This window comes from Callithrix jacchus, chromosome 12 (genome assembly GCF_049354715.1).
Source record: "Callithrix jacchus isolate 240 chromosome 12, calJac240_pri, whole genome shotgun sequence".
Classification (NCBI taxonomy): domain Eukaryota; kingdom Metazoa; phylum Chordata; class Mammalia; order Primates; family Cebidae; genus Callithrix; species Callithrix jacchus.
This window is the reverse complement of record NC_133513.1, coordinates 44,148,948-44,170,593: the sequence shown is the minus strand read 5'-3', so window position 1 is coordinate 44,170,593 and position 21,646 is coordinate 44,148,948. Positions and strand designations below refer to the sequence as shown.

At 40.1% G+C, this 21,646-nt stretch overlaps 1 protein-coding gene and 1 pseudogene across 8 annotated transcripts in view; one reads left to right on the top strand and one right to left on the bottom strand.

Annotated features, from left to right (window-relative positions):
• Nucleotides 1-21,646, bottom strand: part of GRID1 (glutamate ionotropic receptor delta type subunit 1) — an 806,979-nt gene that overhangs the window by 327,310 nt on the left and 458,023 nt on the right. The gene's annotated exons all lie outside the window — the stretch shown is intronic.
• LOC118146277 (MORF4 family-associated protein 1-like) lies at nucleotides 13,087-13,469 on the top strand (annotated as a pseudogene).

Below are 21,646 nucleotides of genomic sequence, written 5' to 3'. Positions count from 1 at the left end.
TACTGAATACTGCAGGCAATTGTAACCCCACGGTATTTGTGTATCTGAACTTAGCTAAATATAGAAAAGGTATAGTAAAATATGCTATAAAAGATAAAAAATGATAAACTGTATAGGGCACTGACCATGAATGGAGCATGCAGGACTGGAAGTTGCTCTGGGTGAGTTACTGGGTGGGAGGCCCAGGACATTACTGTATACTACTAGAGAGGTAGTGAGCACTGCACTTAGGTAATGAGCACTGAAATTTATTTCTAAAATTTTTCTTTCTTCAATAATAAACTTTGGCTTCTTGTAACCTTTTTATTTTATAAACTTTTTAACTATTTTAACTTTTTGACTCCTATATTAACTCTTAGTTTATCACATAAACACAATGTGTAAGTATAAAAAAAGTTTTTCTTTACATACTTATTCTGTAAGCTTTTTTCTACTTGAAAATTTTTTAAAACTTTTTCGTTAAAAACTAACACACTTAGGCCTACATAGGGTCAGGATCAACAATATCACTGTCTTCCACCTTCTCATTTTGTCCCACTGGAATGTCTCCGGGGTCAATGACATGCATGGAGTTGTCATCTCCTCTGATGACAATGCCTTCTTCTGGAATATCTCCTGAAAGACCTGCCTCAGGCTGTTTCACAGTTAACTCTCTCCTTTGTAAATAGAAGAGGTACACTCTAAAATAACAATAAAAATATAGTATAGCAAATACGTAAACCAACAGTGTAGTCACTTATTATTATTCTCAAGTGTTATAGACTGCACCTAATTGTATGTGCTCTACTTTGGCTGGTAGCACAGTAGGCTAGTTTATACCAGCACAATCACAAATATTGGAGTAATGTGTTGCACTATGATATTAGGATGGCTACAAAGTCATTAGGCGATAGGAATTTCTCAGCTCCACTAAAATCTTACGACACTGCTGTTGTACATGGGGTTGGTGGTTGACAGAAGCATCATTTTGCAACACATAACTTAACAGTGAGGTCATGTCATATTTGTCTTTCTGCGCCTAGCTTATTTGACTTAACATAGCATTCTCCCAGCTCATCCATGTTGTTAATAACAAGATTTCCCTCCTTTTCAAGGCTGAATAGAATTCCTTTGTGTAGATATACCACATCTTCTGTATCCATTCAACCACTGATGGGCACTTAGGTTGATCCCATATCTTGCTATTGTTGATAGTGCTGCAATCAGCATGAGAGTGCAGGTATCCCTTCAATACACTGATTTCATTTCTGTTGGATGCATACCCAGTAGTGGGATTGCTGGGTCTACAGAGATCTTTCTATGATTGACCTTGTTAGTGTAAAACCCAGGGACCTTTGCACATCCTTCAGGAGGACAAAGGAAGCAATCTTATTTTAACTGAGATTAAATTTCTTACCATCCCTTTAATTGAGTAAATTTAATTTGTTTTAAAATAACATCTATAAAGCATCCAAAGCAGGGCCTGGCACACACTATATACTTAGCAATGTGACTTCCCTTGCTTCTGAGGGCAACCCCTCAGCTTGCTATTCTTGCCATGCCCACAGCAAGCGGAAACCTGAACATGGGAAGGCACTTGTTCAGACCCCCATGGGCCTCACACGGTGGGCTTTTCAGCAATTCTTGAACAAGAGGTGTATCAGGCTTGAAAGTATCCAGAAGGTTTGGCCCCTCATTATCTCAGTAGCTGACAAGCTGGCCTCTAGGGCTGCTGGAAACTGCATCCTAGTTCCAATCACTGGCAATTAAACTGCCTCCTCTTTCTTTTCCAAAACTGTGTAATATTCATTTGGGATTCTCCAGCAACCTCTAAGAGACAGCTGCCTCAGTGTACATAGCATCCTCTGGTTTGGGGCAGTAGGAAAGAGAACCAAAGCTGAGACTACTGCTTCTGTAAGCCCTCAAACATCCCTTAAGACACTTCATAGAAAGAGGTTCTGGGTGTTTGAACTATCTGCCTCTGCTTCTTCGTTACAGCTTTGAAAGGACCCTTCCTGAGGAGCTCTAGCAGGGACCTGTAATACCCCAGGCTGTGTAAAAGCAGGAGCCAAGTGTGTGTGTGTATGTATGTGTGTGTTCAGGCATGCTTGCTTCTCCTTCTCTGTGTGGTGCACAATAATTATCCAGCCTGGTGAAGGAGGTGAATAACAGGGTAGAAGGCTCAGATAATAGGGCCTTTCTGGCATAAGCAGCAAGTTCATCTGAATCCACCAGAATCCATTTGTTAAGAGACAGGTGGATAGGAATGCAGAAAGGTAGACACTAACCTTTAGTTTTCAAATACATTTGCTGCACGTGGTAATTAAAGCTATTTTTAAACTCCCTAAGTGTCAGTACTCCCTTTCCCAAGCATTTTTCTGTCAAAACTCTGCAAAACGGCAATATACTTGTTGGGAACAATTGATTCATATCTAAAAACATGGAGTCTGATTCCACACCAATGGCAGGTTGTCTGTCTACAGGGAGCTGGAACTTGCACTGTAGAGAATCTGGCGTGGCTCCCACAGCCTTGGCTGAGCTGTAATTTAGTTATCCACGGATAAATGTTTCTCACCCATGACATTATAAGCTCTGTGAGGGTGAGGGACACATGTCTCAAATTCTTTTTTTTTTTCCCATACTTACAGGTGTAGTTATATCTTTAATAGAGAATTGATTGTTACATGATTCCAAAGCAGCTTGACTTGTTAAAACAAACAAACAAACATCTTTCAAATTCTTATGAGCATCCTGGTGCTTCACAGGTGTTCAGTACTTATATGACGAATGAACAATAGTTTGTCAAGAGTTGTATATCATGGGAGGGAGACAGGCCATGAAGGAAAAAGGTAAGAACCACTAAAGAATCATAGCCTAAGTTACATGGAGTGTGGAAAGAAGGAAAGGCTATGGAAGGCATTAATAGGTATTGCAAAAAGTCGAGGAGGCAGTCATTTGAACTGTCTTAAAGGATGCATGAGACTTTGGGAAGAACTAGGGTCCCAGCAGGCCCAGAACACAGGTATAAATGCTGAGATTCAGATTCATAACAAATAACAAAAGAAATTAATTCCTCAAGTTGGTGTGTTTTCTTGATTAAAGTCCAAAGGCTAACTTTCCCACAGGATATGAATCACCTGTCACAAAGAAGAGCTATCTTGTACAGGAGTTCTTGCTATCTGCCTGCTGCTGTGCTGGAACACTTCCTATATCTTAGCTCATTTAATCTTCATGACTGTCCTAGGAGGTAACAATCACAGTCTACTGAGTGAATGATGAAAATATGGCTCAAGGAAGGAAATAAAACAGTCATAGAAGTGGTTAGTATTGAAGCCAGAATCATACCCATGGCGTGTTCCCAAAGACTCTGATCTGAAGCACAATGATATGTCACTTTTTCCTTGGTCCTGCTCCCAAAACCCATCATCCTTGTAGCTGCAAACACCCTCTCCACAGGCCTTCTCAAAGGGCTAAAGAATGATATGGCAGAACAACAATGACCTCATATATCTGCAACCATAAATGTTAAATCTCATAGGTTCCATTATGGCTGAAAAAGAAAAACACATTTATTGGGAATGGCCAAGATGGCTGAATAGGAACAGCTCTGGAGTAAAGTTCCCAGCAAGATCTCCACATTTCCAACCAAGGTACCAGATGCATCTCAATGGGACTGGTTGGACAGTGGGTGTAGCCCAAGGAGGGCGAGCTGACGCAGGGTGGGGTGCTGTCTCACCCGGGAAGTGCAACAAACCAGAGGACCCCCCTCCTACCCAATGGAGGCTATCAGGGCTTGTCCCAGCCACTCCAGCACTCCAATACAGATACTACACTTCTCCCGCAGTCTTTATGGCCCACAGACCACTAGATTCCTGCCCACCAGCCAACAAGTGCCACAGGTTTCCAGCACAGCTGTTTCAACTGGCACTCCAGGTTTGCAGCACAAAAACACCCACAAATCTGGGCGGCCATTTTAGCTGATGCCTGGAATGCCTGGGAGACAGAGCTGCCCATTCACTTGAAAACAATGGGGTTAAAAGCAGGGAGCCAGGTGATCTGGCTCAGTGGGTCCCACTCCTACAAAGATCAGCAATCTGAATGAGACTTTCACAGCCAGCTCAGCAATTTGAGCTTGACCCAGGACAGTTGAGCTCCGTGGAGGGAGGGACGCCCACCATTACTGAGGAAGTCCACCATTACCTAGTCAGTCCACTATTACTGAGGCAGTCTGCTATTACTGAAGCAGTCCACCATTACTGAGGCAGTTCTAACTCTACCTGTGTAAACAAAACTGCAAAAAACTTTACACAGCAGCCAGGGAGAGCCTGCGGCAGCTCAGCAACACCTCTGCAGGCAGACTGTAATAGACTCCCTACTTGCTTGACAGGGAATCTCTGAAAAAAAGGCAGCAGCAGTTCAGGGACTTATAAATAAAGCCCCACCTTCCCAGGTCAGAGCACCTGTGAAAAGAGGCAGTTATGAGTTCTGCTGCAGCAGACTTAAACGTACCTGCCCAGCAGCTCTGAACAGAACAATGGAGCTCCCAGCACAGCACTTGAACTCTGATAAGGGACAGACTGCCTCCTCAAGCAGCTCCCTGACCCCTGTATATCCAAAGAGGCACCTCATAAAGGAGAGCTCTGGCTGATATCTGGCAGGTTTCCTTCCGGGTTGAAGATACATGAAGAAGGAATAGGCAGCAACCCTTACTGTTCTGCAGCCAACACAGGTAATCCCTAGGCAAGTAGGGTCTGGAGTGGACCTCCAGCACTCCTGCAGCAGAGGGGCATGACTGTTAGAAAGAAAACTAAAAAACAGAAAGAAATAGCTTCAACATCAACAAAAAGGATATCCACTCAGAGACCCCATCCAAAAGCCACCAACTTCAAAGACCAAAGGTAGATAAATCCACAAAGATTAGAAGAAACCAGCACAAAAAGGATGAAATCACCAAAAACCAGAACATCTCTCCACCTCCAAGGGATCACAACTCCACACCAGCAAGGAAACAAAGCTGGATGGAGAATGAGTTTGAGGAATTCACAGAAGCAGGCTTCAGAAAGTGAGTAATAACAAACTTCTCTGAGCTAAAGGAGCATGTTCTAACCCAATGCAAAGAAACTAAGAACATTGAAAAAAGGTTAGACGAAATGTTAAATAGAATAACCAGCTTAAAGAAGAACATAAACAACTTGACGGAGCTGATAAACACAGCACAAGAACTTTGTAAAGCATACACAAGTTTCAATAGCTGAATAGACCAAGCAGAAGAAAGGATATCAGAGATTGAAGATCAACTCAATGAAATAAAATGAGATGGCAAGATTAGAGAAAAAAGAGTGAAAATAAATGAACAAAACCTCCAAGAAATATGGGATTATGTGAGAAGACCTAATCTATGTTTCAATGGTGTACCTGAATGTAATGGGGAAAATGAATCCAAGCTGGAAAACACTCTTCAGGATATTATCCAGGAGAACCTCTCCAAGATAGCAAGGCAGGCCAACATTCAAACCCAGGAAATACAGACACTACAAAGATATTCCTCAAGAAGAGCAACCCCAAGGCACATAATCTCCAGATTCACCACAGTTGAAATGAAGAAAAAAATGCTAACAGCAGACAAAGACAAAGGTCTGGTTACCCACAAATGGAAGCCCATCAGACTCACAGAAGATCTATCAGCAGAAACCCTACAAGCCAGAAGAGAGTGGGGGCCAATATTCAACATCCTTATAAAAAAAAAACTTTCAAACTAGAAGTTCACATCCAGCCAAACTACACTTCATAAGTGAAGGAAAAATAAAATTTTTTACAGACAAGCAATTGCTGAGAGATTTTGTCACCACCAGGCCTGCCTTGCAAGAGCTCCTGAAGGTGGCACTAAACATGAAAAGAAATAACTAGTACCAGACATTGCAAAAATGCACCAAATGGTAAAGACCATCAATACACTGAAGAAACTGCATCAACTAACAGGCAAAATAACCAGCTAGTATCAAAATGACAGGATCAGATTCACACATAACAAGATTAACATTAAATGTAAACAGGCTAAATGCCCCAATCAAAAGACACAGACTGGCAAATGGGATAAAAAGTTAAGACCCATCAGTGTGCTGTATTCAGGAGACCCATCTCACATGCAAAGACACACACAGACTCAAAATAAACGGATGGAGGAAGATTTACCAAGAAGATGGAGAGAAAAAAAAAGCAGGGGTTGCAATAGTCTCTGATAAAATGTACTGTAAACCAACAAAATCAAAAGAGACAAAGAAGGGCATTACCTAATGATAAAGAGATCAATGCAACAAGAAGAGCTAACTATCCTAAATATATACACACCCAATACAGGAACACTCAGACACATAAAGCAAGTTCTTAATTACCTACAGAGAGACTTAGATTCCCATACAACAATAGTGGGAGACTTTAACACTCCATTGTCAATATTAGACAGTTCAACAACAGAAAATTAACAAGCCTATCCAAGCCTTGAACTCAGATCTGGACCAAGTGAACCTAATAGACACCTGCTCTCCACCCCAAATACACAGAATATACATTCTTCTTAGCACCATATCACACTTACTCTAAAATTGACCACATAATTGGAAATAAAACATTCCTCAGAAAATGCAAAAGAACAGAAATCATAACAAACAGTCTCTCAGATTACAGAGTAATCAAATTAGAACTCAGGATTAAGAAACTCACTCAAAACCACACAACTACATGGAAACTGATCAACCTACTCCTGAATGTCAACTGGATAAATAATGAAATGAAGTCATAAATAAAGATGTTCTTTGAAACCAATGAGAATGAAGACACAAGGTACCAGAATCTCTGGGACACATTTCAAACAGTGTGCAGAAGGAAATTTATAGCACTAAATACACATATGAGAAGTGAAGAAAGATTTAAAATTGACACCCTATTGTCAAAATTAAGAGAGCTAGAGGAGCAAGATCAAACAAATTCAAAAGCTAGCAGAAAACAAGAAAGAACTAAGATCAGAGCAGAACTGAAGGAGATAGAGACACAAAAAAATCAATGAATCCATCCTCAGCAAACTGACACAAGAACAGAACATGAAACACCGCATATTCTCACTCATAGGTGGGTGATGAAAAATGAGAACACATGGACACAGAAAGGGGAGTACTAAACACTGGGGTCTATTGGGGGGAAAAGGGGAGGGCCAGTGGGAGGGGGAGGTGGGGAGGGATAGCCTGGGGAGAAATGCCAAATGTGGGTGAAGGGGAGAAGAAAAGCAAAGCACACTGCCATGTGTGTACCTACGCAACTGTCTTGCATGTTCTGCTCATGTACCCCAAAACCTAAAATCCAATAAAAAATTTAAAAAAAAATCAATGAATCCAGGAGGTGGTTTTCTTAAAAGATCAACAAAATAGATAAACCACTAGCCAGACAAATAAAAAAGAAAAGAGAGAAGAATTGAACAGATGCAATAAAAATAAATAAAGGAGATATCACCACTGATTCCACAGAAATACAAACTACCATTAGAGATTACCACAAAAACTCTATGCACATAAACCAGTAAATCTGGAAAAAATGGAAAATTCCTTACATCGTCCCAAGACTAAACCAGGAAGAAGTTGAATCCCTGAATAGACTAACAACAAGGTCTGAAGTAGAGGCAGGAATTAATAGCCACCAACCAAAAAAAGTCCAGGTCCAGACGGGTTCATAGATCAATTCTACCAGATGTGCAAACAGAAGCTGGTACCATTCCTTCTGAAAGTATTCCAAACAATAAAAATAATCCTTTTTTATTTTATGTGACCAACATCATCCTGATAACAAAACCTGGCAGAGATACAAGTAGAAAAAAAAAACTTCAGGCCAATATCCATGATGAACATCAATGCAAAAATCGTCAATAAAATACTAGAAAACCAAGTGAAACAGCACATCAAAAAGCTTATCCATCACAATCAAGTAGGCTTCATCCTAGGGATGCAAGTCTGGTTCAACATACACAAATCTATAAATGTAATCCATCACATAAATGGAACCAAAGACAAAAAATAAATGACTGTCCCAATAGATGCAGAGAAGGCCTTTGACAAAATTCAACAGCCCTTTATGCTAAAAGCTCTTAACAAACTAGGTATCAATGGAATGTATCTCAAAATAATAAAAGCTATTTATGACAAACCCACAGCCAATATCATACTGAATGGGCAAAAACTGGAAGCATTACCTTGGAAAAACTGGCACTAGAGAAGGGTGCCCTCTCTCAACATAGTATTGGAAGTTCTAGCCAGAGCACTCAGGCAAGAAAAAGAAATAAAGGGTATTCAATTGGAAAAAGAGGAAGTCAAATTGTCTATTTGCAGATGACATGATTGTATATTTAGAAGACCCCATCAACTCAGCCCAAAATCTCCTTAAGATGATAAGCAACTTCAGCAAAGTCTCTGGACACAAAATCAATGTGCGAAAATCACAAGCATTCCTATACACCAATAACAGAAAAACAGAGAGCCAAATCATGAGCAATCTCTCAATCATAACTGCTACAAAAAGAATAAAATACCTAGAAATACAGCTAACAAAAAATGTAAAGGACCTCTTCAACGAGAAGAGGTCAAACCACTGCTCAAGGAAATAAGAGAGAACACAAACAAATGGAAAAATATTCCATGCTCATGGTTAGGAAGAATCAATATCATGAAAATGGCTATATTTCCCTAAGTAATTTATAGATTCAATGCTATCCCCATCAAACTACCATTAACCTTCTTCACAGAACTGGAAAAAAAATCTTAAACTTCATATGGAACCAAAAAAGAGCCCACATTGCCAAGGCAATCCTACGCAAAAAGAACAAAGCTGGAGACATCACACTACCTGACTTCAAACTATACTACAAGGCTAAAGTAATCAAAACAGCATAGTACTGGTACCAAAACAGAGATATAGACCAATGGAACAGAACAGAGGCCTTGGAAGTAACACCACACATCTACAACCATCTGATCTTTGACAAACATGATAAAATAAGCAATGGGGAAAGGATTTCCTGTTAAATAAATGGTGCTGGAAAAACTGGCTAACCATGTGCAGAAAGCTGAAGCTGGACCCCTTCCTTACACCTTATACAAAAATTAACTCCAGATGGATTAAAGATTTAAACATAAGACCTAACACCATAAAAATCCTAGGAGAAAACCTAGGTAATACCATTTAGGACATATGCATAGGCAAAGACTTCATGACTAAAACACCAAAAGCAAGGGCAACAAAAGCTAAAATATACAAATGGGATCTAATTAAACTTAAGAGCTTCTGCACAGCAAAAGAAACAATCATTAGAGTGAACTAGCAACCAACAGAATGGGAAAAAAATTTTGCAATCTACCCATCTGACAAAGGGCTAATATCCAGAATCTATAAAGAACTAAAACAGATTCACAAGAAAAAAACAAACCCATCCAAGAGTGGGCAAAGGACATGAACAGACAGTTTTCAAAAGAAGACATTTATGCAGTCAACAAATGTATGAAAAAATGCTCATCATCACTGGTCATTAGAGAAATGCAAATCAAAACCACATTGAGATACTATCTCACACCAGTTAGAATGGCAATCATTAAAAAATCTGGAGACAACAGATGCTGGAGAGGATGTGGAGACATAGGAACACTTTTACACTGTTGGTGGGATTACAAATTAGTTCAATCATTGTGGAAGATAGTGTGACAATTTTTTCAAGGATCTAGAAATAGAAATACTATTTGACCCAGCAATCCCATTACTGGTTATACCCAAAGGATTATAAATCACTCTATTATATAGATACATGCATACATATGTTCACTGCAGCACTGTTTACAATAGCAAAGACCTGGAACCAACCCAAATGCCCATCAATGATAGACTAGATAAAGAAAATGTGGCACATACATACTATGGAATTCTATGCAGCCATAAAAAAAAGGATGAGTTTATGTCCTTTGCAGGGACATGGATGAATCTGGAGAACATCATTCTCAGCAAACTGACACAGGAACAGAAAACCAAACACAGCATGTTCTCACTCATAAGTGGGAGTTGAACAATGAGAACACATGGACACAGGGAGGGGGACATCACACACTGGGGTCTGTTGGGGGGTGGGGGCTGGGGGAGGGATAGTGGGGGATGGGGAGTTTGGGGAGGAATAACATTGGGAGAAATGCCTGATGTAGGTGATGGGGGGATGGAGGCAGCAAATCACCATGACATGTGTATACCTATGCAACAATCCTGCAAGTTCTGCACATGTACCCCAGAACTTAAAGTAAAATTTTAAAAAAGAAAGAAAAATAGATCTATTGTTATTAACATATAGAAGTGCATTTCCAGTAAATAGGGTTTGTTTCCTTCAGGTAGTTCTCATGGGACATATATAAGCTTGTTTGTGTGGGCTTTTGCAAGGTTCCTTCCCGTTTCCCACAATAGATTTTTAAAATAAGGTGCTAATATGCAAAGTAACATAAAGGGTAGAAATCTAATAAAGCAGCCTCCTCTTATCCTCGGGGAATACATTCCAAGATCCCCAGTGGATGCCTGAAACTGCAGATAGTACCAAACCCTATATATGCTATGTTTTTTTCTAACTGATAATCTAGTACTAGGTGACTAATGGGTGGGTGGTGCCTACAGGGTAGAGACCCTGGACAAAGGGATGACTCACATCCTGGGTGGGACAAAGCAGGACAGAGAGAGGTTTCATCACACTATGCAGAACAGCATGCACGGAAAACTTATGAATTATTTATTCCTGGAATTTTCTATTTAATACTTTTGAATCCCAGTTGGTGGTGGGTAACTGAAACCATAAAAAGTAAAACTGCAGATAAGGAGGGACAACTGCAATAAATTAACAAAAATTTCATAGTAAGACTTTCCATAATGCAAACTATATTACTGTTCCTAAATTATGAAAAATTCAAATATTGTTTGGATTCCATAACTCATTCAGCATTCAGCCAGTGCTGGGTGTGAGAGAGAAGATAAGGGAGGAGCAGTGTGGGAAGGGTATGGAGTTCTTAAACAAGTCATTCAGATCTCAAATCCTGATTCTGCCACTTATCATGTGGCATCAAACTGTTTTCTTATCTGTAGGATGGTATAATAGAAGCTGGAGTTCTTGGGGGTTCTGTCCTCTCACCTTCCCTGGCATTCCCCTTCTAGGTCACGCACCCTCCTGGCAGCATCACTGCACATCAATGACCTCTCCTTCCCTTTGAAACAGTTTCTTCACTTGGCTTCTGGGACCACCCCATACCTGTCCTCCTCCTCCACCTCAGGCTGCTCCTGGTCAGCATCCATGACAAGTGTCTCCTCCTTCCTCTGACTTTGCATGCTCCACAGGCATCAGGGTTTGGGCTTCTTCTTGTTTTTAGTAATACAGTCCTTCTGTGGTCTCATCCAGTCGCATGAGGTTAAATATCCCCTATATGCAGACGGTTCCCAAATTCATATCACCAGCTTCACCTCCCTCTGAACTCCAGACTCATAGACCCACATGTCTTGTGTCTACATAACATCTCCATATAGTAGTCTAATAGGTATCTCAAAATTAACAGATTCAAACCAAATTCCTGATCTTACCCCTCAAATATTCAGTCTCCTCATCCCAAGAAATGTATTCTCTTTTTAGTTCCTCAAGCTAAAAACAAACAAATGAAAACCCTACAAGCATAGTTGATGTCTCTTTTTTCTCATAATCCACATCTAATCCCATAGGAAATCTTATCTGCTCCCCACTGCAAATATATTCAGAATTCAACAAAAGAATGAGCAGGACCAGTGTATGGCACTCACAGAGGGCTAGGAAGAGTGCTTCTTCCTACCATCCAGACTGGAAAACCTCATATGTACTTCATGTGCATTGAGCAAAACAGTTAGGAAGTCTAGCCTCAGTAGTGTAAAATAATTAGCCCTAGACTGAGTTTTACTTGAGAAACACCTATTAAATCACAAAAGCAAGAGGATCAACTATTTCCAAATTACTGTATCCTAGAAAAAAAAAACTCAAGAATATATATAGGAGTATGAGAAATAGCTAGCACTCAACAAAGTAAAATTTACAAACTCTGAGCATCAGTCAAAGGTTACCAGGAATTCAGAAACATATAAGCCATAAGAAGAAGAAGAATCAATTAATCAAAACTGACCCAGAACTAAAACAGAATTAGAATTAGCAGACAATGACCTTAAAGAGTTATTATAACTACTCTCTATAGATTCAAAATATAAGTAGAGACATTGAAGATTTAAAGAAAAGAATCAAACCTCTAGAGATCAAAACTACAATGTACAAGATTTAAAAAAAACACTGGACAGAATAATTGGCAGATTAGACATCAAAAAAGAAAGTATCACTGAATCTGAACACATAACAATAAAAATTATGCAAAATAAAGTAGAGAGAAAAAAGAAGAGGAAAAGAACATCCGTGATATGTGGGATAACTTCAAAACCTAATATCTGTGTAACTCAAAATCTCAAATAAGAGAATACGGAGGCAGAAAAATATTAGAAAATATAAATAATTTTTTTCACATTTTGAGGTAATAATGGATCAGTTTTGATGAAAATTATAAACACACAAGTCCAAGAAGCTCAACAAAGTACAGGCAAAAAAACAAAAAAAGAGAAGAAAACCATACCAACGTACATGATAATCAAATTGATCCAAACCAGAAAAGAGAAGAAACATTAAACAAAACCAGAGATAAAGAACATGTTATGTACAGAAAAACAAAAGTAAGGATAAAATCAGATGCTTGTCAGTAATATGAGTAAGAAGACACTGAGGCAACATTTTTAAAGTACTGAAAGAAAATACTGTTAACCGGTTGGCTGCTGCACTGTGTCCATCCACAGCGATTCTTCCCACAGAGTTCTAAAGCAAAAGGCTTACAATTAAAAGGAAGAAAAAATTTAAAGATAATTCAGGAGTACTATGAACAAACTGTGTCGGTTGCTTAGACTCCAGCAGTAACTCCTGATCTGCAGTACCCAGGGGGGTCCAGTAAGGAGAACATCACTACAGCGGTCTTAAAGAAGAGGCAGAAGAAGATGCAGCCCCTGGATATCGATAAGGTGGAAGCACCAGAGGAGGTGGAGGTGCTGGAGTCCAGGAGGATTTCCAGCAGTTCCTGCTCCCAGTCATCAACGAGATGCACGAGGACATCGCATCTCTTATACACGAGTACAGGCGGGCATACCTGCAGACCAGGAGCAAGCTGTGGGAGATGGACAATATGCTCATCCAGATCAAAACGCAGGTGGAGGCCTTGGAGGAGAGCGCCCTCAACCAGGTGCAGCACCCGAGTGGCGAAGCCGACGAGAGAGTGTTGGAGTTGTGTGAGAAGGCCGAGGAGAAGGCCAAGGAGATGGCAAAGATGGCAGAAATGCTGGTCAAGCTTGTCTGGCGAATAGAGAGAAGTGAGTCTTCTTGAAGGAGGAGATCCGTGGTAAGTTCTGAAACTAGCAGGAGCTTGGATGGAACTCAGTAGTCGCCCTAAGCATGGTGTGAAACCGTGCCCTGTCAAAAGTTGTATCCTAGGCCTGCACACCCCATTTAATTGCATCAAAAACTGAGCATTGGGAATGAAGTTGGGGTCAAGAGGAAAGAATGTTTGCTGGTTTTGTTAGGTGTTATTATGCAGTTTTTTTACAGTCTCTCCCTCCCACACTGATAGAGAAAGATAAAAGTAACTTCGGGTTTGTGAAACATGAAAGTCAATTCTAATAGGGCGGTCGCCAGAAGTAGACCTGTCTAGGCATTAAGGGTGTTTGGGGAAAGCCAAAGAAACCCTAGGCAGTAGAGCAAAATGGAACACAGGGTGAGAACGCAGGGAAAAAGAAAGAAAGAGGAAAGCCAGAGGACATTACCTGAAATTTCTGGATTGTTCTATGAGGCAGGTATGTCAGAAGACCCTCTCTCACAGAAGTGGCATTCTTTTGGGTAGTTAACATTTATTTTTAACATGAGGATATGGAACTTTTTGTGGTAAATTTCTCTCAATTGTGCTTTAGGTTCACAATTGAAAACTGTAGTCAACTGGTAAGGATGAACTGACACATTGAGGAAACTGAAACAGCTTGTCATCTTCTCTGTTTTGTTTTTGTATGTTTTTTACCCCCATGTAACAGTCTCCCTTATGGTCAGTGATTGATTACCTCGATATGGGTTTACATCATCAAATATATTTGGTTCTGGAAGGATACCTTTTGTGGGAGAAACATTGTTGTAAGAGAAATGGGGCTTAATCAAAAGTTGTTTTTGCGGTCACATTTATTCTTGTTACTTTGCTGTGCTTTTGAAATGTTGGGCATGGCCTTATATTTCGCTGTTACCTTTGTGACCTGATTGTTTTTTAGAACACATCAAGACTTGGGATCAGAATCTTCCAACTTTAGAGGTGCAGTGGAAGGCATTGCACTGCTTGGTTGAGCCTTGTGAAGAATCTATTAATGAGACTGCTTTGCATAAAGCTGGGAAGACCGAGAAGACAGTTGGAGATGGTAGTGGTTTTGTATATATTTTGGAACTTTCATTCCTCTGTGAGACGAAAGAGGAGAGCTATGTTTTGTGGCACATTGTCTGATGTATATTGTGTAATCTGTCAAGTGAGTTGATTTAGACAACATAGCTGACCTTATATGACAAGGCAGTGAGTATGGACTATAGCAATACCCTCACACATTACAGGGGCTTCAGAGAATGGCACTGAAAAGACATTCTACAAAGAGTCTTGAGAGACTGGATAAAGGAAAAGACATTATCAGGGCCTGGAAAGTCTCTTCCAGTTCATCAGGGCAGTAGACCCGTCAGATTGGAGGTCAAAGTCAAAAATATAATAAGTGTTCATTTGCCTTGAAAAACAAATTTGGTTTTCCAAGACCTCAAAAGCCTTTTTTAAGAAATAAATTTTTGTTCACATGAAAAAAAAGAAAATACTGTTAACCTAGAATTCTGTACCTAGTAAAACTATCTTTCAAAAATGAAAGTAAAATAAAGTCATTTTCAGACATACAAAAGCAGAAAGCATTCACCACCAGCAGAACTGTATTATAAGAAATGTCAAAGGAAGTCTTTCAGGCAGAAGAAAAATGATACCAGATCAAACTATGAATCTTCACACCAAAAAAATAAATAGCACCTGAAATGATAACAGCAGAGAAAAGTATTTAAGATTATTTTCTTATAACTTAAATCTCTTTAAAAGATAATTGACTGTTTTAATAAACATAATAACTATATACTTTTATATATAACACATATAAAAGTAACATTTATTATAACAATTACATAGAGGCCAGGAGGGGAACTTGGAGGGATAGTGTTGTAAGATACTTATACTGAAATATATGTGATGTAGTATAATATCACTTAAAAGTACATGGTGACGAATTAAAGATGTATACTGTAAATCCTAAAGCAACTACTAAAATTTTTTAAAAGGTTATAGCTCATAAGCCAACAAAAGAGTTAAAATAGAATCATAAAAAATTCTTAATTCATCCAAAAGAAGCTTTAAAAGAGAAAAAAGGGACCCGAGGAGCGAAGAAGATGGCGCTGTAGGACCAACTCAGGATTGCAGCTCCCAGTGAAAGCGCAGAGGGTGAGTGGACGCCACATTTCCAAATGGATCTTTATTGCCCACAGACCAGGAGATTCCAAGGTGTAGAAGCCCCACAGACCACCAGCGCGGGAGTTTGGGCTGGCGCAGCTGTTTGGGCCAGGGCCGCAGCACAGCAGTACTCCTTAAAAAATACACTGGTTTGGTTGTTCTGTTAAACTGGCGATTGGAGATTTTGGAAGGCAGATTATCACATTCATCTGATTGAACGGGACATAAACAGAAAGCCAGGCCAGAAGATTCCCAGGCAGCAACGTTGTTTCAGCCAGCATAGTGGGTCAGTATGGGAAATCACACAGATCCCAGTGCCCTTTCAGCAGGCGACTGGAACACCCGGGAGAGAGTCAACGATTCAACTTAAAAAAAAAAAAACAAAAAAGGGCTCTGAGACAGGGAGCCAGCTGATCAGGCTCGGCAGGTCCCACCCCCACAAAAACAAACACAACAGCAATTGGAAATGCTCGGGGTTGAGAGTTTCATGGCAAGCACAGCTGAACCTAGGACAGTACAGCTCGGTGGGGGAGGAGTGTCTGCCATTACCGAGGCACTCGACCCCTACAGAGGTACTCTGCCATTGCTGATGCAGCCTGCCATTGCCAAGGCAACACACCATAAACAGAGAGAGTCTGCCATTACAGAGGCGGGCAACCATCGCCACGGCAGTTCTAACCACACCCATATAAACAGGACCTCAGGGAATTACACATGGCAGCAGGGCGAAGCCCAGGGCAACAGGGCGGAGCCCACGGGAGCTCAGCATAGCCACTAAAGGCAGGCAGTGACTAAACTGCCTCCTCACTGGGCAGGAGAGTGCAACAGATACTCATAAAAAAAAGCCCTAACTTCCTGGGACAGAGCACCTGAGGGGGAAATAAAGGGGCTTTATGAGTTCTGCTGCAGCAGACTTAAACGTACTGGCCTAGCAGCCCTGAATGAACAATGGAGCTCACAGCTCAGCACTTGAGCTCCTATAAAGTACAGACTGTCTCCTCAAGCAGCTCCCTGACCTCCATATATCCAAAGAGTCACCTCATAAAGGACTGATCAGACTGAAATTTGGCGGGCATCATTCAGGGACAAAGATAGCAGAAGAAGAAACTGGTAGCAACCCTCACAGTTTGGCAGCTGCTACAGAAGTTCCCCAGATAAGCAGGGCCTGGAGTGGACCTCAGCAGTCCTACAGCAGAGGGGCTAGACTGTTAGAAGGAAAACTAAGAAACAGAAATACTTCATCATCAACAATCTGGATGTCCACTCAGAGACCCAATCAGAAAATCAACAACTACTCAGAAGACAGGTGGATAAATCCACAAAGATGGAAAGAAACCAGTGCAAAAAGAAGGAAAACACCCAAAACCAGAACACCTCACCTCCTACAAGGGACCACAACTACTCACTTGCAAGGGAACAAAGCTGGACAGAGAATGAGTGTGATGAAATGACAGCATCAGACTTCAGAAGGTGGGTAATAAGAAACTTCTGTGAGCTAAAAGAACATGTTCTAACTCAATACAAAGAAACTAAGAACCTTGAAAAAAGATTTGAGGAAATGATAACAAGAATGGACAACTTAGAGAGGAATATGACTGAATTGAAGGAGCTGAAAAACACAACATGAGAACTTCACGAAGGATGCACAAGTTTCAACAGCTGAATTGACCAAGCAGAAGAAAGGATATCAGAAGTTGAAGATCAACTCAATGAAATAAAACGAGAAGCCAAGATTAGAGAAAAAAGCGCAAAAAGGACTAAACAACGTCTCCAAGAAATGTGGGACTATGTGAAGAGACCTAATCTGTGTTTGATAGGTATACCAGAATGTGACGAACAGAATGAATCCAAGCTGGAAAATACTCTTCAGGACATTATCCATGAAAATTTCCCCAACCTAGCAAGGCAGGCCAGTATTCAAGTCCAGGAAATACAGAGAACACCACAAAGATATTCCGCAAGAAGAGCAACCCCAAGGCACATAATCATCAGATTCACCAGGGTTGAAATAAAGGAGAAAATGCTAAGGGCAGCCAGAGAGAAAGGTCGGGTCACCCACAAAGGGAAGCCCATCAGACTCACAGCGGATCTCTTGACAGAAACCCTACAAGCCAGAAGAGAGTGCGGGCCAATATTCAATATCCTTAAAGAAAAGAACTTTCAACACAGAATTTCATATGCAGCCAAACTGAGCTTCGTAAGTGAAGGAAAAATAAAATCCTTTGCAAACAAGCAAGTACTCAGAGATTTTGTCACCACCAGGCCTGCTTTACAAGAGCTCCTGAAAGAGGCACTACACATAGAAGAAAACAACCAGCATCAGCCATTCCAAAAACATACAAAATGCTAAAGAGCATCAACAAAATGAAAAATCTGCATCAACTAATGGGCAAAACAGTCAGCTAGCATCAAAATGGCACTATCAAATTCACACATAACAATATTAACCCTAAATGTAAATGGGCTAAATGCACCAATCAAACGACACAGACTGGCAAATTGGATAAAAAACCAAAACCCATCGGTGTGCTGTATTCAGGAAACCCATCTCACATGCAAGGATACACGAAGACTCAAAATAAAGGGATGGAGGAAGATTTACCAAGAAAATGGAGAGCAAAAATAAGCAGGAGTTGCAATTCTCATCTCTGATAAAATAGACTTTACAGCAACAAAGATAAAAAGAGACAAAGAAGGACATTACATAATGGTCAAAGGATCAGTACAACAAGAAGAGCTAACGATCCTAAATATATATGGACCCAATACAGGAGGACCCAGATATATAAGTCAAGTTCTTAATGACTTACAAAAAGACTTAGACTCCCACACAATAATAGTGGGAGACTTTAAGACTCCACTGTCAATATTAGACAGATCAACTAGACAGAAAATTAACAAGGATATCCAGGACTTGAACTCAGACCTTGAACAAGCAAACCTGATAGACATTTACAGAACTCTCCACCCCAAATCCACAGAATATACATTCTTCTCAGCACCACATCACACCTACTCTAAAATTGACCACATAATAGGAAGTAAAGCACTCCTCAGCAAATGCAAAACAACTGAAATCATAACAGTCTCTCAGACCATAGTACAATCAACTTAGAACTCAGAATTCAGAAACTAACTCAGAACCGCACAGCTTCATGGAAACTGAACAACTGGCTCTTGAATGTTGATTGGATAAACAATGAAATGAAGGCAGAAATAAAGAAGTTCTTCAAAACCAACGAGAACAAAGACACAACATACCAGAATCTCTAGGACACATTTAAAGCAGTCTCTAGAGGAAAATATATAGCAATAAGTGCCCACATGAGAAGAGTGGAGAGATCCAAAATTGACACCCTATTGTCAAAATTGAAAGAGCTAGAGGAGCAAGATCAAAAAAACTCAAAACCTACCAGAAGACAAGACATAACTAAGATCAGAGCCGAATTAAAGGAGATAGAGACATGAAAAACCCTTCAAAAAATCAATAAATCCAAGAGCTGGTTTCTTGAAAAGATCAACAAGATAGACAGACCACTAGCCAGACTGATAAAAAAGAAAAGAGAGAATAACCAAATAGATGCAATAAAAAACGATAAAGGAGAAATCACCACAGATTCCATAGAAATTCAAACCATCATCAGAGAATATTACAAACAACTCTATGCACATAAACTAGTAAACCTGGAAGAAATGAATAAATTCCTGGACACTTGTGTCCTCCCAAGCCTAAACCAGGAGGAAGCCAAAACTATAAATAGACCAATAATAAAGTCTGAAGTAGAGGCAGCAATTAAGAGCCTACCACACAACAAAAAGCCCAGCTCCAGCTAGGTTCACAGCCAAATTCTACCAGACACACAAAGAGGAGCTGGTACTATTCCTTCTGAAACTATTCCAAACAATCCAAAAAGAGGGAATCCTTCCCAAATCATTTTATGAGACCAACATCATCCTAATACCAAAACCTGGCAGAGATTCAACAAGAAAAGATAACTTCAGGCCAATATCCATGATGAACATAGATGCAAAACTCTTCAATAAAATACTGGCAAGCTGATTGCAACAGCACATCAAAAAGCTTATCCACCATGATCAAGTAGGATTCATGCTGGGGATGCAAGGCTGGTTCAACATACGTAAATCTATAAACATAATTCACCCATAAACAGAACCAAAAACAAAAACCACATGATTATCTCAATTGACACAGAGAAGGCCTTTGACAAAATTCTACAGCCCTTTATGCTAAAAACCCTCAATAAACTCGGTATTGATGGAACGTATCTCAGAATAATAAAAGCTATTTACGACAAACCAACAGCCAATATCATACTGAATGGGCAAAAACTGGAAGCATTCCCTTTGAAATCTGGCACTAGAGAAGAATGCCCTCTCTCACCACTCCTATTCAATATAGTATAGGAAGTTCTAGCCAGAGCAATCAGGCAAGAAAAAGAAGTGTATTCAAATAGGAAAGGTGGAAGCCAAATTATCTCTATTTGCAGACGACATGATAGTATATCTAGAAGACCCCATTGTCTCAGCCCCAAAGCTCCTGAAACTGATAAGCAAGTTCAGCAAAGTCTCAGGATATAAAATCAATGTGCAAAAATCACAAGCATTCCTATACACCAGTAACAGACTTAAAGAGAGCCAAATCAAGAACGAACTGCCATTCACAATTGCTACAAAAAGAATAAAATACCTAGGAATACAACTAACAAGGAACGTAAGGGACCTCTTCAAAATGAACTATAAACCACTGCTCAACAAAATAAGAGAGGATACAAACAGATGGAGAAACATTTCATGTTCATGGTTAGGAAGAATCAATTTCGTGAAAATGGCCATACTGCCCAAAGTAATTAACAGACTCAATGCTATCCCCATCAAGCTACCATTGACTTTCTACACAGAACTGGAAAAAACTACTTTGAACTTCATATGGGACCAAAAGAGAGCCCGCATAGCCAAGTCAATTCTAAGCAAAAAGAACACAGTGGGAGACATCACACTACCAGACTTCAAACTATACTACAAGGCTACAGTAATCAAAACAGCATGGGACTGGTACCAAAACAGAGATATAGGCCAATGGAACAGAACAGAGGCATCGGAGGCAACATAACATATCTACAACCATACAATCTTTGATAAACCTGACAAAAACAAGCAATGGGGAAAGGATTCCCTGTTTCATAAATGGTGTTGGGAAAACTGGCTAGCCATGTGCAGAAAGCAGAAACTGGACCCCTTCCTGACACCTTACACTAAAATTAACTCCAGATGGATTAAAGACTTAAACAGAAGACCTGGCACCATAAAAACCCTAGGAGAAAATCTAGGCAAAACCATTCAGGACATAGGAGTAGGCAAGGACTTCATGAACAAAACACCAAAAGCATTGGCAACAAAAGCCAAAATAGACAAATGGGACCTAATGAAACTCCACATCTTCTACACGGCAAAAGAAACAGTCTCTAGAGTGAATCGGCAACCAACAGAATGGGAAAAAATGTTTGCAGTTTACCCATCTGACAAAGGGCTGATATCCAGAATTTACAAAGAACTCAAACAGATTTACAAGAAAAAAACAAACAAGCCCATTCAAAAATGGGCAAAGGATATGAACAGACACTTTACGAAAGAAGACACACATGAGGCCAACAAACATATGAAAAAAGGCTCATCATCACTGGTCATTAGAGAAATGCAAATCAAAACTACATTGAGATACCATCTCAAGCCAGTTAGAATGGCGATCATTAAAAAATCTGGAGACAGCAGATGCTGGAGAGGATGTGGAGAAATAGGAACACTTTTACACTGCTGGTGGGAGTGTAAATTAGTTCAACCATTGTGGAAGACAGTGTGGCGATTCCTCAATGACCTAGAAATAGAAATTCCATTTGACCCAGCAATCCCATTACTGGGTATATATCCAAAGGACTATGAATCGTTCTACTACAAGGACACGTGCACACGAATGTTCATTG